General features: G+C 40.4%; 1 non-coding gene across 1 annotated transcript; it reads right to left on the bottom strand.

The window, feature by feature from the left end:
- Positions 1-3,423: 3,423 nt before the first annotated feature.
- On the bottom strand, positions 3,424-3,530 carry LOC142178662 (small nucleolar RNA R71). Its single transcript, XR_012706930.1, has one exon. It is a non-coding gene; the product is annotated as a small nucleolar RNA R71 (small nucleolar RNA).
- Between the last annotated feature and the right edge of the window lie 13,240 nt (positions 3,531-16,770).

The following is a 16,770-nucleotide window of genomic DNA, read 5'->3' as shown; positions in this document are numbered from 1 at the left end:
GGAAAGAGCAAAGTGTTCCTCATTAATGATGGAAAGAAGAGTGAATATGCTTATATTGAGAAAACACTTCTCGTAGTATTAAATGGGTTGGAAAGAAAGTAAGCCTCGCACCGCCGTCATCGTCGCTCGCTCGGCTCGGCTTCGGCTTCGGTTTCAGATTCAGATTTGGATTTGGTCAACGATTGATTGATTAATCTTTTTGGATAAAATTTCATTCAATTATTTAATTAATTAATGAAAATTCAACCCGGAATAACCCAGGACCCGTGACGCGACCCGGTCCGGTTCGTTTTCTCTCCTGGGTTATTTTAAATCAGTTTTTCCGCAATATTTCAAATAGAAATATTCCCACCTGATCCAACAGCCATTCCTGATTCTGAAAGGTTGCAAACCTTTTCAGAAACAGTGCCAAAAAATCTATAAATATGCTTTGAATCTCAGAATCTTTTCTTACGAAATTTTCTGTTGTTCTTCTTCTTCTTTTGCATAAAATCTTCAGTGTGTTTTACAGCCTTCGAGTGGTTCGCTGATAAGTGCATTTTGCTAGATTTTAAGTATATAATTATCGTTGTAAAAGCATAAAAATTATCAAATCTTTTCCGTATATTTAACTAAATAATGCAGGAAAGAGTGCGAAAGTAGTGGTGCAAGGTCAAGGAAGAAATACAACAAAGTAAAAAGCAAGAAGCAGAAAGTGTCAAGAAAAGAAAATGGAAGATATTCTGCAACAAAATTACAAAAGGCCAAAAACTCTTTTCAACCAAAACCCGTTTCCAACAAAGCAAAACGGTTACCAATAAGTTAACTCATGGCTATAAAATGGACATTGCCAATTATTGTAGAAGTAACTTTGGAGATTTGAAATCATTCCTCTTGTAAAGTTTATTTCAGTTTTTAATCGTCTTCGTAGACCACGGTGGTGGCTACATTTTCATTTTAGTTCTAAGTAAATTTCAAGGTTGGAAATTGCTCTAGTTCCTATTTTTAATTAAATAGGCGGAATTATTCTTATTGAATATTTCTTTCTTTTTTCTTATTTAATGGAAATGAATATTTTCATTAGCAGTACTAGCTCTAGTATGGAGTAATTATCTTATGTTGGGAGAGTGATGGATCTTGATAATTCTATATAATAGTGAAAGTTTATTTTTCAGTTTCACTTGCTTGATTTGAAACTTTCAATTTATAATTTGATCAGCTTTTATAGTTAGATGTTATTTAATTTAGTCACACCTATTCACTTTGTACCACAAACTAACATGTTATTCATTTTGTAATCGAGAGAGGCGGAAGAGGTAATAAGGTTAATAGTGGTGTTGATAAGTATTGACATTTATTTAATCATATCTATCTGTTTTGTGTTATAATTTGATTTTATACTAATTCTGAAATCGAAAGAGGCGAATAGTTTAAAATTCAAGTTATAAAAAGTAAGGTAACCGAAAGGGACTTACTTTGAAAAAGAGTATGTTTCAATTCAAGTATATATTTCTGGTTCTTTAATATTACTATCTTGATAATTAATTTGTATAACCGAGAGGAGTGCTGTTAATTATTCAATTTAAGTAATCATATATAAGTGTAATCGAGAGAGGCATTTATACATTGTGTGAGAAATAGAAACTGAAAAATAAATATATGCTTTATAATAGAATTATCAAGTAAAATCACGATCCCAACATCTTTATCAGATTTGTTAAAACCAAAAATACTTTTCTCTACTGTTTGTTTGTTCATTATTTGCTTGTTAACTCTCGACTCAACTTTTTCGATTCTCTCAAATAGTAATTAAAACAAGAACCATTTGTAGAATAGATAAATCAATGTCGGTGGGACCGACATATTTCTATACTATAATTTGACAGAGTACGAGTTTAAAATTCATATACGCTAGACACCCGTCAAATTTTTGGCACCATTACCGGGGACTGGCAGACATCTACTTCAGATTAATTATTTTATTAGGGGTAGTTTGGTAGGAGGTATTAGAAAAAATAATACAAGCATTAGCTCTATGCATTACTAATACCTTGTTTGGTAAATGTTTTCAACCTGTGTATAACTAATACTTGTATTAGTTATACATTATACTTGGTATTATCCTATGTATAAGTAATGCATAGAAAACCATAACATTAGTAATACCAAGGCTACTAATGCATGTATTAGGTTGGTTAAAGACAAAATTATCCTTAAAGTCCCTTAAAGCTTGAGAATATGGAGGGCATTTTTGTAAACAACTATGTTTTAAAAAAAATTATGCAATGCATTATAATTTTAATACACCACACCAAACAGTAGATAAGGAATAATATCGTCATAACTAATGCTTGCATTACTAACCCATGCATTACTAATGCACCTTTACTAATACACCTTATTCCGCACTATTCTTATACACCCTACCAAACGACCCCTTACTACTTAACTTTTTGTGCATTGATTGTGTAGAAGAATCTTAACAGGTACTCCCTCCGGTCCATAACAAGTGACCAAGTTTATACTTAAACTATCATTTTTACCTTATATCATAATAATACTATTTTTTTTCTATTAGTAATATAACGTACTATTATTTGTTATCGTCTCTTTTATATTATATAATATCTATTGTAATTATATAGTTATACTTATAACAGTAGCATTTCTTTTCCTATAACTACCTTATTCTTTCATCGTTGTAATCATCTTTACTATTATTATTTATGGTTACCACATGCTACTAATTAATTACTACTATTATTTTGATTTTACTTCTCATATTTTATTTTAGTACTATTCTTTTCTAGGAACTAAGTTAAAAAAAAGTTTTATTTTCTTTACTTTAAGAATTTCAGGTAGTTTATGACCCGTTCTTCTACAAAAGAGCTGGCGAGTTACGATCCTGAAGTTGAAAGATCTCTTCGATTACGCAGGAAAGGACAAGCATCTTCTTCTCAAAACATAACATGCAGCGGAATGGAGCATCAACTAGGTGATGACGACAACCCACAAGAAATCCCACCACAAGTCCACGTAGATGAGCAATTTGATGAATTGGTGCCAAGACCAGCAAATAAAATCCTAAGGGATTATGCTAGACCTGGCCATTTCAACTGTGAATCTAGTGTTAGGAAACCGCCAATAGTAGCCAACAACTTTAAAATTAGGACCGGTCTTATTCAAACAATTCAACAATCTTGTATCTTTACGGTAGATTCAAGCGAAGATCCACATAGTCATTTGATTGATTTTCTGAAACTTGTTGAAACCACTATGTATAATGGAGTACCTCCTGAAGCTATCAAGTTAAGGCTATTTCCTTTTTCTTTAAAAGGAGATGCCAAGACTTGGTTGCGAAGTTTGCCTCAAGGGTCTATTACCACATGGGACCAGATGACTTAGAAATTTTTGAACAAATATTTTTCTCCTACTAAAACAACAAAGTTAAGACAAGATATATATAATTTTTTGCAAACTGACACTGAGTCGGTTTATCAAGCATGGGAAAAATTAAAAGTAATGCTGAGAAAATGTCCACATCATGATATTCCTGAACATATGCAGTTGTATATTTTTTATCACAGGTTAAAACCCTCTTCTAGAAATGTGATTGATGCAGATGCAGGAGGTTCCGTAATGGGTAAAACTATAGAAGAAGCATTACAATTGTTGAATGAGATTTATGAGAATACCATCCAATGGCCATCTAAGCGTGTAATCATCAAGAAGGTTGCTATGGTAAATCAGGTAGATGCTCTAAATACATTGACACAACATATTGTTTCCTTGGCTCAAAAGTTTGAATATTTTCAGGTGAATACACAACAACCAAGCTAGACTGAGACTTGTGATATATGTGGAGGAAATCATTTGAACCATGAATGCCAAGCGATCAACCAAAGTGATGAACATGTTAATGTCATCAGTTACAAGTAGTACCCTTTTGGAATTTCAATGGCACAAAAACATCCAGGATTTCAATAGAGTAACCCAAATGGTGCCGAGAACTCTCAAAGTTTCCAAAAGCAACAGGTACAGGGTCCGTCGGGATACCAGAATCAAAGTCGTGGGCAAACGAATTTCAGACCTTATCAACAAGAAGCTCCATATCAGTAAAGGCCTCAACAAACTCATTCAAATCTTGATGATCTCTTGTACAAGTATATTATGTCACGACCCAAAATTCATAAACGTCGTGATTGCGCTGGACTCCACTGTCAGGCAAGCCAACACTAAATAGTTAATTAAATTCTCATTTTAATATTTTTAAAATCGTAAATTTACTTCAATTTATCTAGTAAAAGATGAATTTACAGAATAAATACATTATTTTCCAATTTCAATACTGAACATCCCATACTTATCCCAGAACCAGGTGTCGCAAGTACATGAGCATTAACTAAGAATGTAAAATAAAATACAACCGCTGTCCGGAATAAAAATCGGACAGGAAAAGGAAATACAATACTTTGAGGGAGACTCCGTTGGCTGCGAATCGTCATAAAGAATGCAGCTCACCTAAGTCCCTTCATAATCGCGCCTCTACGCCCATAAGGCCGCTAAATATATGTGTACCTCATCAATATGTGCAGGAAGTGTAGCATGAGCACGTAAATCAACGTGTACCCAGTAAGTATCCCGCCTAACCCCGAAGAAGTAGTGACGAGGGGTCGACTTCGACACTTACTAGTGGTCCAATAATATCATATACAATAAAGAATTAAATGAATATGAGACAGTAAATATATGAAACAAATAAGTATAAAATACGTAGTATAATTTTCCTCTTTACAATTTACTCAAGCTCTCAACTAGCAAGTTCCCTCCGTAACCGGAGCATATGTATAAATATAGTGGATTTCATCAAAGAGGTTGTCATAATCCAAATCAGGGAAAAATTCTCAGATACACTGGCTTCTTGTCAAACGCTACGCACGATTCCATGAGGATAATACATATATAGAAAATGTTGAGGCGTACGGCCTGATCCAACATAAAAGTAAATTGTGCACTGCCGAGGGTTGAACGACGTGAGCCATATATGCATCTATCAACCTGCCGAGGCGAACAACCCGCTCCCATGAGAGTGTGGTAAATCAATCCTGCCGAGGCGAATGGCCCGATCCCATAAGAGTGGTAGAAGGAAATACCCCGCTCGCGAATCATACGTGCGACATGGTCAAATATAAATTTAACATTAAAATCATATCTCTTTCTTGATTCTTTTCAAAATAAGGGAAATCCAGCTTGTAGCTTTTGAGGAAATTACCCCGCTCGCGAAACATACATGCGAAGCGGTTACACATAGATTTCTTAAGCTATTAGCATTACTCAATCCTTTTCGAAATTAAGAAGTTCAAACGAACCCTTTTAAATCTTACGTTCTTTAATTTCAACTCCTTTCAAAAACATTTAATAAGCAAACTCAATCTCGCTCCCTCTCAAGGCAGACAATAAACATAAATCAATAACAATATCAACAAGGCATGATGTGAACCTAAAATTACCCGGACATAGGCATAGCCAGTAGCTACGTACGGACTTTCGTCACCTCGTGCGTACGTAGCCCCCACAAATAGAAGCACACAATAATTTAGTTTACCTATGGGGTTAATTTCCTCTTACAAGGTTAGAAAGGAGATTTACCTTGCTCCAAAATTCCATAACCGGCTCCAACGCCATTCTAACACCTCAAACCGATGTCCAACGCTCCAAAACTAGCCAAGAAATGTGCAAACCAATGAAAATATACTCTAATACTCATAACAATTCAATTTACTATAATTTTCAATTCTGCTCGAAAAATCGGTAAAATCACCCTCGGGCCCACGTGCCCGGATTCCGAAATTTTTTGAAGATAAACATTACCCATAGCATTACGAACTAAAATATATAATTTGTTATCAATAACTTACCAAAATTCGTGGTCAAATTTCAAAAGTACCAATTTCTAAGTTTTTATTCAAAATTCTAAATTTCTACAAATTTTCACGTCTAAATCCTTATATAAACCATGTATTTAACTTGCAATAGGTGGGAATCACTTACCTTGACATAGATGATAAAGATGGAGCTCCAAAATCGCTCCAAGACCAGCTCCCATGGAGGAAATGATGTGCAAATGAGCCAAAACCTCGATTTTAAAAGAACACTGCCCGGGTCTTTCCCCTTCGCGATCGCGGAAATCCACTCGCGATCGCGAAGGCCAATCAACACCTGCCTAAAAGCTTCTCTTTCATGAACGCGATCCCCAGAACGCGATCGCACTGCTCAGTCCCTTCCTCTTTCGCGACCGCGAACCTCGCTATGCTGTCGCATAGAACAATCTTCACCAAATGGGCCGACCCCATTAACACAGCGCGTTCGCGATGGCCCCAGCGTGAACACGAACACGAAGAACTTCCAGCTCGACACTCCGCGAACGCGAACTATTATACGCGATCACGTATATTAAAAGTTCCACTAGCCCACTTAACCCTTCGTGATCGCGGCCCTTTCTTCGTGATCGTGGAACAGGAAACCAGATGCCCAGAAACCAGCAATTCCTCAAAGTTTAATATCCGTCCGAACTCGATCCGAGACATACCCGAGGCCCTCGGGACCTCAACCAATTATACCAACACGTCCCAAAACACATTACGAACTTAGTTGAGCCTTCAAATCACATCAAACAACAACGAAATCATGAATCGCACCCCAATTCAAACTTACTGAACTTTGAAATTTCAACTTCTACAATCGATGCCGAAACCTATCAAATCACGTCCGATTGTTCTCAATTTTTTCACACACGTCATAATTGACATTAAGGACCTACTCCAACCCCGATATCAAAAAGTACACTTCCGGTCAAACTTTTCAAAAACCTTCAAATTTCTAGCTTTAGCCAAATGACTCCAAAATGACCTACGGACCTCCGAATCTACTTCCGGAGGCGCTCCCAATACCAGAATCACCATACGGAGCTATTCCCAGACTAGGAATCCTAAACGGACATTGATAACATTGAAATGTATTTCAACCCAAATTTATGAAATTCTTCCAAAATGCCAACTTCCACAATAGGCGTCGAAACGCTCCAGGGTCATCCAAAATCCGATCCGGACATACTCCCAAGTCCGAATTCATCATACGAACCCGTTGGAACCTTAAAAAATCCAACCTTAGTCAATTCTTCCAACTTAAATCTTCCGAAATGAAAATTTTCTTTTCAAATCAACTCTGAACTTCCAAAATTTCAGTTCCAACCACGCGTACCAGTCATAATACCTGAAGTGAAGTTACTCATGGCCTCAAATTGCGGAACGACGTGCTAGAGCTCAAAACCACCGGTCGGGTAATTACATTCTCTCTCACTTAAACATACGTTCGTCCTCGAACGTGCTAAGAACTGCTCTGGGGGTTGTCCGAAATCACTATTTAATACCTCGTGCACCTACACGTGCTGCCACAACTCAGTTAAGCACAATAGCTCGATCCAGTCTGAAGATTCTCCCTTTTTACTTAGCCAAATAAACCTTAGAGTCCAATTCCAATATTCGGAATTCTCTACTAGGCATGTTCCCATTATACGAAGACCGTATCAATCACTACACGATGCACCGATAGATGATTGCATACCTTTGCTGAATTCACACTATGCACTACATAACTCACATGACCATAATAACATCCACTGATAATAATAGCCGAAATTCCACGAATCTGATGCTCAGAATGCATCTCATGACATATATAAGTCTTGTTCTTACTCTTGCAATACCGCCCCGATGGAAGAGATGTGTAGAAATTCATAGCCAATTGCAGAGTCAACAAATCATTGAATCTCACCCTTTGACTAGAATCATCACCCCATTATGAACCAAATAATGGTATTTACTCTTTAATATACTTCATATAATCCGCTCGTACTGATCCCAGATCCAAAAATCTCGTCTCAACCAGTATAAGCTGCTCAGGCAACAAGCCACCCCAGACATGACCAAACGTTTCATATGATGCCGCAATGTGCCAATAAGCTACAAACTCGAACGTGATACATAAGGAAAATGAATCTTTGGAAGGGACTACTCAACCCACACAACTAACTAGACAACCAAAAAGGTGTTATGAACCTTCCCCAGAAAATGGAAAACAAAACATACGAAAATAGATATAGGGGACTGTAATCAACATCCCACTATTGCGGCGTGCAATCCGATCCAAACAAAATACCCGTGGCGGCGTGCCACCCGATCCACACATAAAATCTACATAAAGAGATACTTACCGAGCTAGAATTCTCATTACTACATAATACCCGAATATCGGCCACAAGCACGCTAAGTGCATAATACAATCCCTGGGGAGACATATAGCGCCATACGCTACAAAGCTCAAGCACAACTAAGGTGCGATATATGATTTGAATCTCGAGAGCCATCCTGCTCACATAACACCATAAGGAGCACTATGCTGAAATGAACACATCTGGCTTGATATAGAGCCCATATTCATATTTTAATCCATCTACAGGCCTCAAGCCAATTCTGATCGCACCGTACTAGGCTAATAACCTTTCAAGGATCCATAATAACCCTTTTTCCCATAAAACACAAGAACAACCATCATAACCGGAACAAACATCCACAGTCCACAACCAAGTGAACCGAGCGCCCTCCTGGCATAAATTCTCGAATCAGCGATATTACCACCATCTTCATACTTGGTTTCAATCTTCACTCAATTAAGTGACTACGTTCCACTCTTACACAATCTTTCCATGGGACACGCTCCCATGACCTTCCGCACCAGGTAACAAGTATGCACATCCATACCACCGGTCACACATAAACTCTACATAAAGAGATACTTATCGAGCTAGAATTCTCATTACTACAAAATACCAGAATATCGGGCACAAGCACGCTAAGTGCATAATACCATCCCTGGGAGACAGATAGCGCCATATGCTACAATGCTCAAGCACAACTAAGGTGCGATATATGATTTGAATCTCGATAGCCATCTTACTCACATAACACCATCGCTATGCGGAACCTCAACACATAAGAAATTTACCAAGTCATTACATAACTCACACAGCACAATATAGTGTTACATGAAATAGCATACGACAAAATGACATCCAACGTACGAATACTCCTCCATAAGGAGCGCTATGCTAAAATGAACACATCCGGCCAGATATAGAGCCCATATTCATATTTAAATCCATCTAGAGACCTCGAGCCAATTTTGATCGCACCGTACTAGGCTAATAACCTTTCAAGGATCCATAATAACCCTTTTTCCCATAAAACACAAGAACAACCATCATAACCGGAACAAACATCCACAGTCCACAACCAAGTGAACCGAGCGCCCTCCTGGCATAAATTCTCGAATCAGCGATATTACCACCATCTTCATACTTGGTTTCAATCTTCACTCAATCAAGTGACTACGTTCCACTCTTACACAATCTTTTTGTGGGACACGCTCCCATGACCTTCCGCACCAGGTAACAAGTTTGCACATCCAAACCACCGGTCACACTAATGTTATAAAGCATATCAAGAATCCGCAATTAGTATGCAAAGCCTCTTACACAAGACACTGATCTCAGGTGATGCTGGAGACAATACCAGCTTATTCTAAACATCTAAATTTGTCCCCGCTCATCCGAGCTCTTGACATTCTTGTCGACACCAAACTGCAACATTGATCCTCAACTTCCGAATCCCATATCGATCAATGCACTTAGTCATGCCATTGCGCAAGAGTACAGAATTTCATCTTAACTTCCGAACTACTAATAGGGTAAATACTTTATCACATAGAAACCTTTTACTTAACTCGTTCCAAGAGAACTATTGCAACACGTGACTGAATTCTCATATCCGCGGAAAATACCAATCTCAAGTAGTGGTCTAAACCACCATAACTCTTCCGGGATCCATCTACACATAACATGCCATAATACTTGAATTCCTCCAAATAAAATCAATTACGGCGGCCGTCAAGCCTCGCACGTACCGCCACAAATCACATGCATAACTCAATGCGCTGAAGGAACTAATCATTGCCGCTATCTTGCCAATTCAACCATCGTTAGATGACCCATCTTTTCCCAATTTATCCTTAACTTGCCTTAAAAATAATAATAGCTCCATTCATTACATCACGAACCTAAATCCGCACTCATCCCGAGTGACCTTATTTCATGAGGCCACGCTGTCCCAAACCTATGAACCATCTCATACCCTCCTTGTGCGGATATTCGCATCTTCAACTGGTACACCCATTCTGAAAATTCCTCTATGAGTCCGAAGTTATTTTCTCTCATTTCTCCAATACTACACCGCAGACCGAAGATAACATAGAACACTCCAAGCGCTTTTTCATAATTTGCAAAAGCTCGATACTCAACAATACTACTGGCTCGAAATCCTTATGTACCGCACTCTGAATTTTTGAACCTACTAGAACCATTGCTGCGAGTCACCCACTCTGACTTGGTCCCGAATGTAATCAACTCCAAGGCTCTGCTAGCACATGAACACTCTCTCAATAAGCACCCGACTGAATCACTTTCCTTGTACATCACATCTACACGAAACATAAACTTTGAGTCTTCCCAAAGCCTGAACATGAATTGATAAGGCCAATTATAGCACACATTCCTCAAATTCTTTTCCCAAATCACCACTGATGTTTTCTTTCCTTAGTCGCAATCACCCGCCAAATTCCTCGAAATCTTTCTGTTAAACCTTTCATGAACACTCTGAATTACTAGCCACATTCACATATCCGACCTCTTACTGGATAGCCAGTAGAATTATTTCGTAAAATCCCCATCAACACCATGTAACCGCTAACCTGCTCACAGGAGATATCCCACTTGTGGAAATTCCATATCGTCATCCTCCAACAACACTACGCCGAGTACTATTACCACGAAACCAATAAACCATCCTGAGCCCGCGCTCATTCACCAGTTGTACAAGTATGTTCACTCCTCATGGGCATCAACTAAAGATGAGATAATACATTCTAATCCAGAGTCATGTTGTACCCTTCTTCATATCAAGCAACTCATCTCCCGCTGCCTAATAGCTAAAATTCCAAATTGAGTCTGTAGACCCCGTCGCTGTCCACCCTAGATCCCAAATCACTCTAAACTTTTCTCAGGACGTGTAGTGGTGAGCTATCTTTCTGATCCGTTCTGCAGCTACCAGTGCCTCTTTTTGTATTTGCACTCTGTCTATTTTATTTCAGATAGTATTTAGAGTTTTGTATAACTTACTAGATGCTCATACACTTGTGACACCAGCTCTTGGCACACACACTGGTAGAATTTGGATTTGGATTATTTTCCTTGGATTTAAATTAATCAGTACCTTTTCCACTTTCATTAATTATGCTAGGAAAAATAATAAATTATCTAGAAAATTATTAAAGAATGATTGTTATATGTTTAATTTATTAGTTTGGCTTGCCTAGCTGTAGCGTTGGGCGCCATCACGACCTTTTGGTGAAATTGTGTCGTGACAATATGGTATCAGAGCACTAGGTTCACGTAGGTCTCATATGTTATGAGCAGGCCAAATAGAGTCTTGCGGATCGGTACGGAGACGTCTGTATTTATCTTCGAGAGGCTATAGGGTGTTAGGAAATTACCTTTCTTCATCTTCCCTCATGCAATTGATGTAGAACTAAATATCTTTCTCTTACTCTCTCACAGATGGTGAGAACGCGCTCTAATGAGGTTCCAGGCCAAGGAAGAGCTACTCCCCCAGTTGCTAGAGGCCGAGGTAGAGGCATAGGGAGGGTTGCAACCCGTGGTAGGGGACAAGGATGTCCCAGGACTGTTCCAGTTATGCCGCTAGTGGGTCCAGTAGAGAATCCCATTATTGAGGAACAAGGTGAAGTGCTTGTGGCAGAGCCAGTTCCGGTGGACTTCACATCTGCACCGGGATTTCAGGATGTCATGGGTCGTATGCTGTAGTTCATGGACACTATGACTCAGGCAGGTTTATTTCCGGTAGACCCAGCCACATCTCAGGTGGGCGAGGGAGCATAGACCCCTACCGCTCAGGCTCATGGACAGGCAGCTGCTGTATATCAGACGCAGGGTGCACTACCCGTGGGTGGAGCCCAGCCAGTGGCAGCAGCTACACCTGAGCCCAGGCCAGCTACAACTACTAATCCACAGAAACTATTGGATAGAAGGACTAGACTACATCCTCCTGTCTTTGGGGGTGAGCGACATGAGGATCCCCAGGATTTCATCAATCGGTGCAGGGATAGACTGTACAACATGAGGATATTGGAGTCTCGTGGGGTTGACTTTGCTACTTTTCAGATAGAGGACAGGGCCCGTAGATGGTGGAAGTCTTATATTCTTAGTAGACCAGCAGATTCTCCTCCCATGACTTGGGACAGGTTCACCCGTATTTTTTGGATAGGTATATTCCACCCTCCCAGAGAGAAGAGTTGCGGTTTCAGTTTGAGTATTTCCAGCAGGGTCAGATATCAGTAACCAATTATGAGGCAAGGTTCTCTGAGTTATCTCGCCATGCACTTATGATACTCCCTACTGAGGCGGAGAGAGTGCAGAGGTTTGTTGCGGGTTTATATACTAGCATTCAGGCCACTACGGCCTGAGAGGTTAAGATGAGGACTTTTTATGAGTTGGTCGTGGAGATAGCCCGGAGGATTGAGGGTGTGCGTCAGTGTAGCCGAGAGCAGGTTATGAGAGATAAGCGGTTTAAATATTCTGGAGAGTTCAGAGGTGCTCCGTCTAGGGGCAGAGGTCAGTTTGTGATAGGGCAGTCCAACAGGCCCCCATATCCAGCACCACCGCCTCCTCGGGGTGCCCCAGTGCGACCTTATTTCAGTGCTATGCCAGAGAGTTCTTATTGCCCACTAGCTATCCAGGGTTCTTCTAGTAGGTATTTAGGTCACCGGGGCCAGACTTCTAGTCAGCAGTTTATCGCATCGAAAAGTTGTTACGAGTGTGGGGATCCCAGTCACATACGGAGATTCTGCCCCAGGCTACGGGGCAGATCAGTGTAGCAGGGTCAACAGCCTATGATTACCGCACCAGTTGCTCCACAGTCGTACTACCACCAAGAGGTGGAGGACATGTGGGTAGAGGTCGTCCTAGAGGTGGAGGCTAGCCAGGTGGAGGCTAGCCAGTTGGTGCTCCAGCTCGGTTCTATGCTTTTCCGGCCAGGCCAGATGCAGAGGCCTCAGATGCTGTGATTACAGGTATTATTTTTGTTTGCGGCAAAGATACCTCAGTATTATTTGATCCAGGATACACGTATTCATATGTGTCATCTCTATTTGCTCAATTCCTGGGTGTTTCTCATGAGTCCTTGCGTACTCCTATTTATGTGTCCACTCCTGTAGGCGATTCTGTTATTGTGAACTGGATCTACCGATCTTGTATTATTACATTTTGTGGCTATGAAACTAGAGTAGATCTCTTATTGCTCGAGATGATCGATTTTGAAATTATTCTGGGTATGGACTGGTTATCTCCATATCATGCTATTCTAGATTGTCATGCCAAGACTGTTACCTTGGCTATTCCACAGTTGCCTAGGCTGAAGTGGAAGGGTTCGCCTGTTAGTGCATTTAATCGGGTTATTTCTTTTATAAAGGCTCAACACATGGTTGAGAAGGGTTGTTTAGCTTATCTAGCCTATGTTCAGGATACTACTGCAGAGACTCCGGCTATTGATTCAGTGCTTATAGTTCGGGAGTTCTCCGATGAATTTCCTTCAGATCTTCCAGGTATGCCACCTGATCGTGATATTGATTTCTGTATTTACCTGGCTCCAGATACCCAGCCTATATCTATCCCACCGTATCACATGGCTCCGAAAGAATTGAAAAAATTGAAAGAATAGCTTGAGGAGTTACTAGCCAAAGGGTTCGTCATACCGAGTGTATCGCCTTGGGGTGCACTGGTATTATTTGTGAAGAAGAAGGATGGAACAATGTGAATGTGTATTGATTATCGTCAATTGAACAAAGTCACTATTAAGAACAAGTACTCGTTGCCACGTATCGATGATCTATTTGACTAGTTTCAGAGTGCTAGGGTATTCTCTAAGATCGACTTGAGGTCGGGGTACCATCAGTTGAAGATTCAGGATTCGGATGTTCCAAAGACTTCTTTCCGAACTAGATATGGTCATTATGAGTTTCTGGTGATGTTCTTCGATTTAAGTAATGCCCCGGCAGCGTTTATGGATTTGATGAACAGGGTATTCAGGCCATATATTGATTCGTTTGACATTGTCTTCATTGATGATATTTTGATCTACTCGTGCAGTAAGGAGGAGCATGAGCAGCATATGAGAGTGGTGATTCAGACGTTGCGGGAACAAAAGTTATATGCTAAGTTTTCCAAATGTGAGTTCTGGCTAGAGTTTGTAGCATTTTGGGGGCATATAGTATCGGGCGAGGGGTATTAAGGTTGATCCCAAAAAGATTGAGGCAGTTCATAATTGGCATCGTCCCACTTCGGCGACTAAGATTAGGAGTTTCCTAGGTTTAGCAGGTTATTATCGTAGGTTCGTGGACTGTTTTTCTTCTATTGCAGCACCTTTTACCAAATAAACCCAGAAGGGTACTCCGTTCCGATGGTCCAATGATTGTGAAGTGAGATTTCAGAAGCTCAAGATAGTATTGACTACAGCACCAGTGTTAGTGTTGCCTTCCGGTTTGAGAATGTATACAGTATATTATGACGCTTCACGCGTTGACTTTGGTTGTGTATTGATGCAAGAAGGGCGAGTTATTACATATGCTTCACGTCAGCTGAAGCCCCACGAGAAGAATTATCCGGTGCATGATTTGGAGTTAGCTGCGATTGTTCACGCTCTTAAGATTTGGAGGCATTATCTTTATGGGGTGTCTTGTGAAGTTTACACTAATCATCATAGTTTGCAGCATTTGTTCAAGCAGAGAGACCTAAATTTGAGGCAACCCAGATGGCTTGAGTTACTAAAAAATTATGATATTACTATCCTGTATCATCCGGGCAAAGCAAACGTGGTTGCAGACGCCTTGAGTAGGAAGGCGGAGAGTATAGGTAGTTTGGATTTCATTTCAGCAGAGGAAAGGCCATTATCTTTGGATATTCAGTTCTTGGCTAACAGACTTGTGCGGCTGGATATTTCAGAGCCCAGCCGAGTTCTTGCATGTGTTGTGGCCCAGTCTTCACTATTTGAGTAGATCAAGGCTCTCCAGTATGATGATCCACACTTAAATGGATCTTCGAGAAATGGTACTACGGGGTGGTGCCAAGGAAGTTGCTATTGGCGTGGATGGTGTTTTGCGACTCCATGATTGTCTATGTGTTCCTAATGTGGGTGGACTGATGAAAAAGATCCTAGAGAAAGCACACAGTTCTCGGTATTCTATTCACCCAGGTGCTACGAAGATGTACCGTGACCTAAGGCAACATTTTTGGTGGCGGCGAATAAAAAAGGACATAGTTGAGTATGTAGCTAGGTGTCTAAATTGCCAGCAAGTTAAATATGAGCACCAAAGGCCAAGTAGCCTACTTCAGCAGATGACTATACCAGAGTGGAAATGGGAACGCATTACTATGGACTTTGTAGTTGGGTTGCCGCGGACCTTGCGGAAGTTTGATACAGTTTGGGTGATTGTTGACAGGTTGACCAAGTCGGCACACTTTATTCCGGTTGTGACTGCATATACTTCAGAGAGGTTGGCCCAGATTTATATTCAGAAGATAGTTCGGTTGCACGGTGTGCCAATTTCCATCATATCAGATATAGGCCCTCAGTTTACTTCACATTTTTGGAGAGCAGTACAACCTTTCATCCGCAGACCGACGGGCAGTCAGAGCGGACAATTCAAATTTTGGAGGATATGCTCAGGGCATGTGTGATTGACTTTTGAGGCCAGTGGGATCGTTTCCTACCTTTGGCTGAGTTACCAATCCTGTATTGAGATGGCTCCGTTTGAGGCTTTATATGGTCGGCGATGCCGTTCGCCCATTGGATGGTTTAAGCCCGGTGAGACTAAGTTATATGGTACTGATTTGGTGAAAGATGCCTTGGAAAAGGTAAAGTTGATTCAGGAGCGACTTAGTACGGCACAGTCCAGACAGAAAAAATATGCTGATCAGAAAGCGCGTGATTTATCATTTATGGTGGGTGAAAAAGTTCTCTTGAAAGTTTCGCCGATGAAGGGAATCATGAGATTTGGGAAAAGGGGAAAGTTGAGCCCAAGGTTTATAGGCCCATTTGAGGTGTTCAGACGAGTTGGGGAGGTTACTTACGAGCTTGCTTTGCCTCCTAGTCTATCAGGAGTTCATCCGATTTTCCATGTATCTATACTTCGGAAGTATCATGCCAACCTATCACATGTGTTAGACTTCAACACAGTTCAACTAGATAACAGTTTGGGCTATGAAGAAGAACCAATTGCCATTGTTGATAAACAGGTTCGCCAGTTGAGGTCCAAAAGGATTTCTACAGTAAAAGTTCAGTGAAGGGGCCAACCAGTCGCGGAAGCGACTTGGGAGGCCGAGGAAAACATGCGAACCAGATATCCACACTTATTCATCACTCCAGGTATAATTCTAAACCCGTTCGAGGACGAACGTTTATTTAAGAGGTGGAGAATGTAATGACCCAACCGGTCATTTTGAATTTTAGAACCCCGTTCCCCTAAATAAAACTCCTCGTATGTTATTTCATTAATTTATGACTTGCGGGGATGGTGGGTTCGGGATTTGGAAGTGTTCGGGTTAAAATC

This window comes from Nicotiana tabacum, chromosome 24 (genome assembly GCF_000715075.1).
Source record: "Nicotiana tabacum cultivar K326 chromosome 24, ASM71507v2, whole genome shotgun sequence".
Classification (NCBI taxonomy): Eukaryota; Viridiplantae; Streptophyta; class Magnoliopsida; order Solanales; family Solanaceae; genus Nicotiana; species Nicotiana tabacum.
Note: the sequence above shows the minus strand (reverse complement) of the source record. Positions and strands in the feature narration are given on the sequence as shown.